The sequence below is a fragment of the Macaca fascicularis genome, chromosome 8, assembly GCF_037993035.2.
Source record: "Macaca fascicularis isolate 582-1 chromosome 8, T2T-MFA8v1.1".
NCBI classification, from domain to species: Eukaryota; Metazoa; Chordata; class Mammalia; order Primates; family Cercopithecidae; genus Macaca; species Macaca fascicularis.
Genome location: NC_088382.1, coordinates 151,813,399 through 151,819,457, shown reverse-complemented (window position 1 = coordinate 151,819,457; position 6,059 = coordinate 151,813,399). Strand labels below are relative to the sequence as shown.

Here is a 6,059-nt window from a genome sequence, read left to right as displayed (position 1 = left end):
TCCAAGGACACTCGGGAGGCTGGGCAGGGTGGAAGGTCACTGATTGAGTGCCTCTGTGTGCGAGGTTCTTCTGCTCTGGTTCCTCGTTGGAGTCTGGCTCTGTCCCGGAGCTCGGGCATGGAGCTTGCTGTCTTCCTCCAGTGCTCGCAGGGGCTGTGGTGAGTTTTGTGGTTTTGGGGGGCTGGATGCTAGCCTCAGTCTCGAGGGGCTCATGGTCTAGAGTGGATGACTGGTTGCCACAACACCCTGTGGGTCTCGCTGTCAGGGAGGAGCCCAGGGTTCTAGGGTGTTCGTGGAGTGAAAAAGAGGGCCCGGCAGGCTGCCTGGAGGAGGTGAGCTCTGAGCAGTCCTGGAAGGCCACGGGGACTGTGGGTGGAATGTTTATGGGTGTCGCAGGGAGTGGGGAAAAGGAAGGCGGCAGAGAGCCCATGTTGGGACCTGACCGGGGCTCCACCGCAGCAATTACGAGCAGCCGGGATTGGAATTCTGGATGGTCGCATTCCAAAATCCCCCAAGTGCAGCAGCCCCACCTTCCAAAAGAGGAAACGCAGAGTTCGAGAAGGGCGGGGATTTGTCCAATTAGGGACAGATCTGACCTGAGTTACGATCTGAGTTGAGGCTCAAGGCTCTCCCTTGTGAAAATTAAATGAGATTTAAACCAACTCAGCCTTAAAAAAGCAAAAACAACACCCCACCCCCACCCTGCCCCTGAGCGGTCTCCAGCCCCGTTAGGGAGAGTGAGAGAGCAGGGGTCCGCCAGCGAGGAGATGGGGCTCCGTGAATGTAATTAATCACTTTTCAATTAGTATTCAGGAGCTTTTGTCTGAGGACTTGAAGCAGGTTAGTTCCAGATTGCAGCGCCAGGGTTTTCGGATGCATTTTTATAAATGTTGTGAGCCGAAATAGAACGCTCAGAGCTGAGCAGGCAGCCCCAACCAAAGGGAACAGAAACGAAGCCCCACAATAAGAGAAGTGATTGGGAACGGGGGCGTCTTGCCTGACACTCTGCAAATTCCTGAGCCGCAGTGCAGGAAGGGCTGGGCCTGCAGCCTGGAAGACTCCGGGATTCAGTCGGTGCTGCATAAACGCTCCTGGGGTGCTGAATGCTCCCGGCAGGGACGTGGGTAGGGTGTTCTTGGCGGCTCTCAGGGAAGGTTTGGGATTTCGGAAAGGCTGTTCTAAGGGTGCGGGAGCAGGTAGTCCCTGGCTCTCAACCACGTTCCAGGAACTGTGTGGGGTGACAGTGACCACATCTCTTAAATCTCGAAGGACAGAAGGTCCCGTGAGTACCAGAGACGCAGGTCCTGCTCTCCCATTTCACAGATGGCAGGCTCAGGGCACCCTTCAGGGAGGGAGAGTTGGTCCTCGGTGAGAAAGAGCATCCTGTGAGTGCCGGACAGTGGGTCTGGCTGGAGGACGAGTGCCTGCCGGGAATCGGGGGCCACACATATTCCACTCTATCCAGCTGGCTGTGAGATCCTGGGGACCTCCCCTGGCTTCTCTGGGCCTGGGCCTGTAACATGGGAGTAGCTCGGGGTCCCTGGTAGCACCAGAGCCAGAGCAGGTGCGGGAATGTGCCCATAGTTTTGCCCTGCAGAGTGAGCTCCCTGTGTCCAGGCGTCCCTGCAGGTGCTGGGTGACACTCTGGGCCAGGTCGTGTCAAGAATCCCTCTCTCTTCTGAGACTCGGCTTCTCCAGGCAAGATGCAAAAATACAAACAAACAAGATGCACCCTCCACCCTGACCATTGCCGATGGCTTCTCCACCTGCAGCCGCCCCAGCTCCCCCCGGCCACGGAGGGCTCTCTGACACCCCAGGCCCCGGCACCAGGCTGGGCTATTTCTGTTCTTTTCCAGCTGGGCCTGTGAGCTCAGGGGATGATGGCCGTGGGGGATGTCATGGAGTAAATTGTGTTCCCCAAGTTCACATGTTGAAATCCCAGCTCCCCCTAACTCAGAATGTGATGTTATTTGGAAATAGGGTCATTGCAGATGTAATGAGTTTGGATGAGGTCACTAGGGCGGGCTCTAACCTAGTGTGACGTGTTCGTATAAAAAAGGGCAATCTGGGGACAGGCATGTCCATAGAGAGATGCCATGGGGAGATGGAGGCAGAGGTAGGGGTGAGGCTTCCACAAGCTACCGAGTGACAAAGATGGCCTGCAAGGCCCAGAAGCCAGAGCGGGGGCCTGGGACAGTGTCCCTCACGGCCCCAAAGGAAGCGGCTAACCCCTGCTTAAGCCTCATTCTCGGACTTCCAGCCCCAGGGCTTTAATCAGCTTTCTTGCCTGAGCCTCCCATTGTGGGCCACTTTGTTACAGCGGCCCCAGGAGACGAAGGCAGCTAGGTGTGCAGGCCCCCAGGTCCCAGTGGGCAGACACCGAGGGACAGTTTCCCAGCAGGGGCGTGGGGAAGCAGGGACTGAGGGACAGTTTCCCAGCAGGGGCGTGGGGAAGCAGGCACTTCCTGCAGGAAGGGTTTTGGTCTCGGCACCCCTGGCCTGGGGCCAGCGCTGAGAAGCAGGCAGCAGAGGGGCCAACCCAGGCTGCACTGTTGGCCTCTGGGGCGAGGGAGGGGGCAGCACCCACAGAGTCCAGACTTCCGGGCACTCGGGCTCCTCCCTTAGGGCACACGTGACCCCCGACAAAGGATCCTGGTGAGTCCCTGTGTGAGTTGCGGCCTGGGCTGCCTGCAGAGTAACACGGGCCAGGGGTTTTACAGCAGCGGCGTGCTTCTCAGCCTGGTCAGCTCTGTCTCTCTATTTTGGGAGTGCCCAGGCCCCCGCAGCAAAGGGCCCATCGATCCCTTGTCTCCGAGTAATTTGTGCATTTGTATTCTCAAGATGGAGTTCGACCTTTCGGTTTAACAGCTCATTTAATCAATCACCGCCGCAGAAGACCTGACAAGGTCTTTGTGGCGCTAGCCGGGATGCCAGGGCCGGACGCTTCTCCTGCCTTCCTTGCCAGAGCTCCAAGTCTGACTTTCCACGTTAATTTCCTCATTACCAGGAATTAGTTTGTAAACAGCGGAAGAAACTTCAAGGTCTTTGTCTTCTTAAGGACACTCGTGATTCCCCATCGAAATTCAGAGCAGGGATTTGGACAGTGTCCCAACGCTGAATACTCACCAGCGTCACGATTATTAATTCTTTTATAAATAACTCGATCTTCATCACGGCCGCGTACTATTTGTGATAGCTGTTATATTGTTTAGATGTCATCGGCTCCATGTTAATTACAGCTGCTGGCAGGGCTGTCGGCTGCAGTCAGAGGTGGTCTCTTCTGTCTGGGATCCAGGTGATTCCAGCCCTGAAGTCCTTTCTCCTCTGTCCTTCCCATAGTTCCTTGCCCGGTTTTGGGGGTTCCCAAGCAGCAGCCAGCCAGTTAACATCGTGCAGCAAATAGAGGGTCTCCTAACTGACGGTGTCATGAGGGTCTCTCTCTGCTGTCCAGGGCTGGCCCGGGGCTCACAACCCTGAAATTCCTGCGATGCAAGACAGCAGACGCAGGTGGGTGAAGCTGGACTGAGCTCTTGCTGTGAGGACAGCTGTCTGTCCATGGAGGCCCAGCCTCCAGGTTGGTGTGTGAGTCTCCTTTACAGCCCTGTTGGGGGGAGCCTCGCCCATCACCATCGTGAGTGGGTCGCAGCTGGTCGCCTAGCACCACCTCCTTCCCCCGAGCCATCCTCCAAAGAGCTACCAGGAACCCGGTAAGACCACACTGTCCAGGGAGCCGGCCACTAGCACACGTGAACACATCAGCTGAAATGGAAACTAATTCATTTTAAATTCACTAACAGAGGAGACGGCTGGGAAGCTGGGTTTGTACCCGGTGCCATCTTTCTCCTCGAGAGCCTGGTCCGGCCCGGGGGCTTGTCTTTTGTCATTTTCTTCAATACCAGCTGTGGCCCCGTGAGGTGAGGCCTTGTGTGAGTCGCCGCTATTGGGCTGTGTACAGAGTAACACCGCCCGGACGGCTTACGCGGCAGCAACATGCTTCTCAGGGCCCTGGAGCCGGCAAGTCCAGGATCACGGCACTGGCAGGGCTGTGGGGCCTCTGGGGGCCTCTCTCCTTGGCGTGTGGACCACGACTTCTCCTTGAGTCCTCACACGGTCATCTCTGTGTGTGTGTCCTCGTCTCCTGTCCTTGTGAGGACCTTGGTCGGATTGGGTTAGGCCCCCCCTAAGCCCTGTATGACCTCATTTTAACCTAGGTACCTCTGCAAAGACCCCAGCTCCAAATGCAGCCCCATCCTGAGGGACTGGGGAGGAGGCTGCAGCCTCAGAGTTTGTTGAGCATTGTGGGCGCAGCTGTCCCCAGCAGTCATGCTGCCCGTTACGGGTGGAGGGTGGTCTCAGGAAGAGAAGTGACCAGGGCTGGTGAGTTAGGAGGCAGTAACTGGATGCAGGTGCAGTTTCCAGTGAACCCAGACCCCATGCTCTAGGCCTCAGTTTCATCACCTACAACAAGGGCACATTATTCCCTCTTTCCCCTGCCAGCTTTGGGATTTGATGAGTGATTCACTCAGTTTCTCAAAGGTATTCTCCTCCACTCCCTCGCTCACTCCCTTAGTGTGTGTGGAGCCCCCCTGATGTGCAGGCATTGCCCTGGGCCCAGGGACCCCTGGGGTGGGCAGGGAGGGCTCCAGCCCTTTTGAGTTTACTGACCGGCAGATGCGGCAAATGGGTCAACAGCGGCTCAGGAGAGTGGACAGTGACAGACAGCCTTGTCCTCACAGACACAGGGACACAGCATGGGAGACGGCTTCCTGGAGGAGGCGTCCTCCGTGGGGACCAGAGCAGTGTGTCTGGAACTCAGGCCTCTCTTTGTGGGAGGAAGGTGGAGTGCTGCCGGCTGCTCTGGGCCCAAGGCAAGGACTCACCCCGGGAATGCAGGGGCGTCCTGAGAAGAGCGTGGCCCGTCCAGCCTGTGGGTGCCCCAGCTGGGTATGCTGTGCGGGTGGCCACAGGTCAGCTGGCCTTCCCGGGGAGGATCTGGGCAGGCCTCTCCTCCCCCACAGAGCCTCCACCCTCACCCTCCTGAGTCACCTGATGAATTTGCATGTATTGTTCCTGATGAACCTTGATTGTTCCGGAGCCACGTTTTGAATCACAATGATATGCACCCAGCTCGGCCTCTAACTGAAGAATCCCCACCAAGGTCCCCCCTGGCGTCCCCAGCGAGCGTCCGGCCCCTCCGCCTCCTCTAATTCCTCGTTATCAGGTGGCCCTGATATCTCTCTCTCTGCTTCTATCTCTGCTCCTCCTCCCTCGCTGAGTGGTGTGCCCTCTGGTGTGCCCTCTGGTGTGCCCTCTGGTGTGCCCTCTGGTGTGCCCTCTGTGGGTGCCCTCTGTGGGTGCCCTCTGTGGGTGCTGGGAGCTTGCCAGCCTTTGATGGCCCTGGAAACGTGGAGGGATTCGATTGCAGAGGGCGACACCCGGGCGTCCCCCTGATGGCGGGCGTCTGCCACCCCAGCAGGCCATATGCCTCTTCTGGAAGCTTCCCCGGCTCCAGATGGGGAGGAAGGCTGTGAAGAAGAGTGGTCGGGACAGTGGGGAGGGTGGCTAGTGCTTCCCGAGACACTGGTGAGAAAACCCAGGCTGAGGGTAGCCCAGCAACCAGCTGCCCCCAGGCTCTGGCCATGGGGATTGTGCCCGTCACCCTCACTGTGTGCTCCAGAGAGGGCTAAATCAGGGGTGCTCATCCCTACCCCAGAAAGGGGCTGCATGCGGCTCAGGCCTGGCGCTGTCAGGTGAGAAAGGCTACGGCGGCTGCAGCCACAGGAGGGTTTGGAGAAGAGGTCGCTGTGTCTCTCCCCAGCCCCAGTGCCCTCCATGACTCTCCATTGCCACCAGGCCATTTGCACTCCCTGGTCAGCACCCCAGGGCCTGTCGCCCAGGCTCCTCTGCCCCATGGCACCTCTACCTCAGATGCTGAATGGGATTCATGTCTGCTGAACCCATCCCCCCGGACCCTCAGGCACAGATGCTACTACCCCCATTTTATAGGGGAGGTCTCAGGTTGACCTCCCAGCTGGCATGGGACCGAGGGCCAGCGGCAG

At 58.2% G+C, this 6,059-nt stretch overlaps 1 long non-coding RNA gene across 1 annotated transcript; it reads left to right on the top strand.

Moving 5' to 3' along the window:
- Positions 1–1,040: 1,040 nt before the first annotated feature.
- On the top strand, positions 1,041–3,171 carry LOC135964836 (uncharacterized). Its single transcript, XR_010577525.1, has 2 exons — positions 1,041–1,124; positions 2,842–3,171. It is a non-coding gene; the product is annotated as an uncharacterized lncRNA (long non-coding RNA).
- The last annotated feature ends 2,888 nt before the right edge of the window (positions 3,172–6,059 follow it).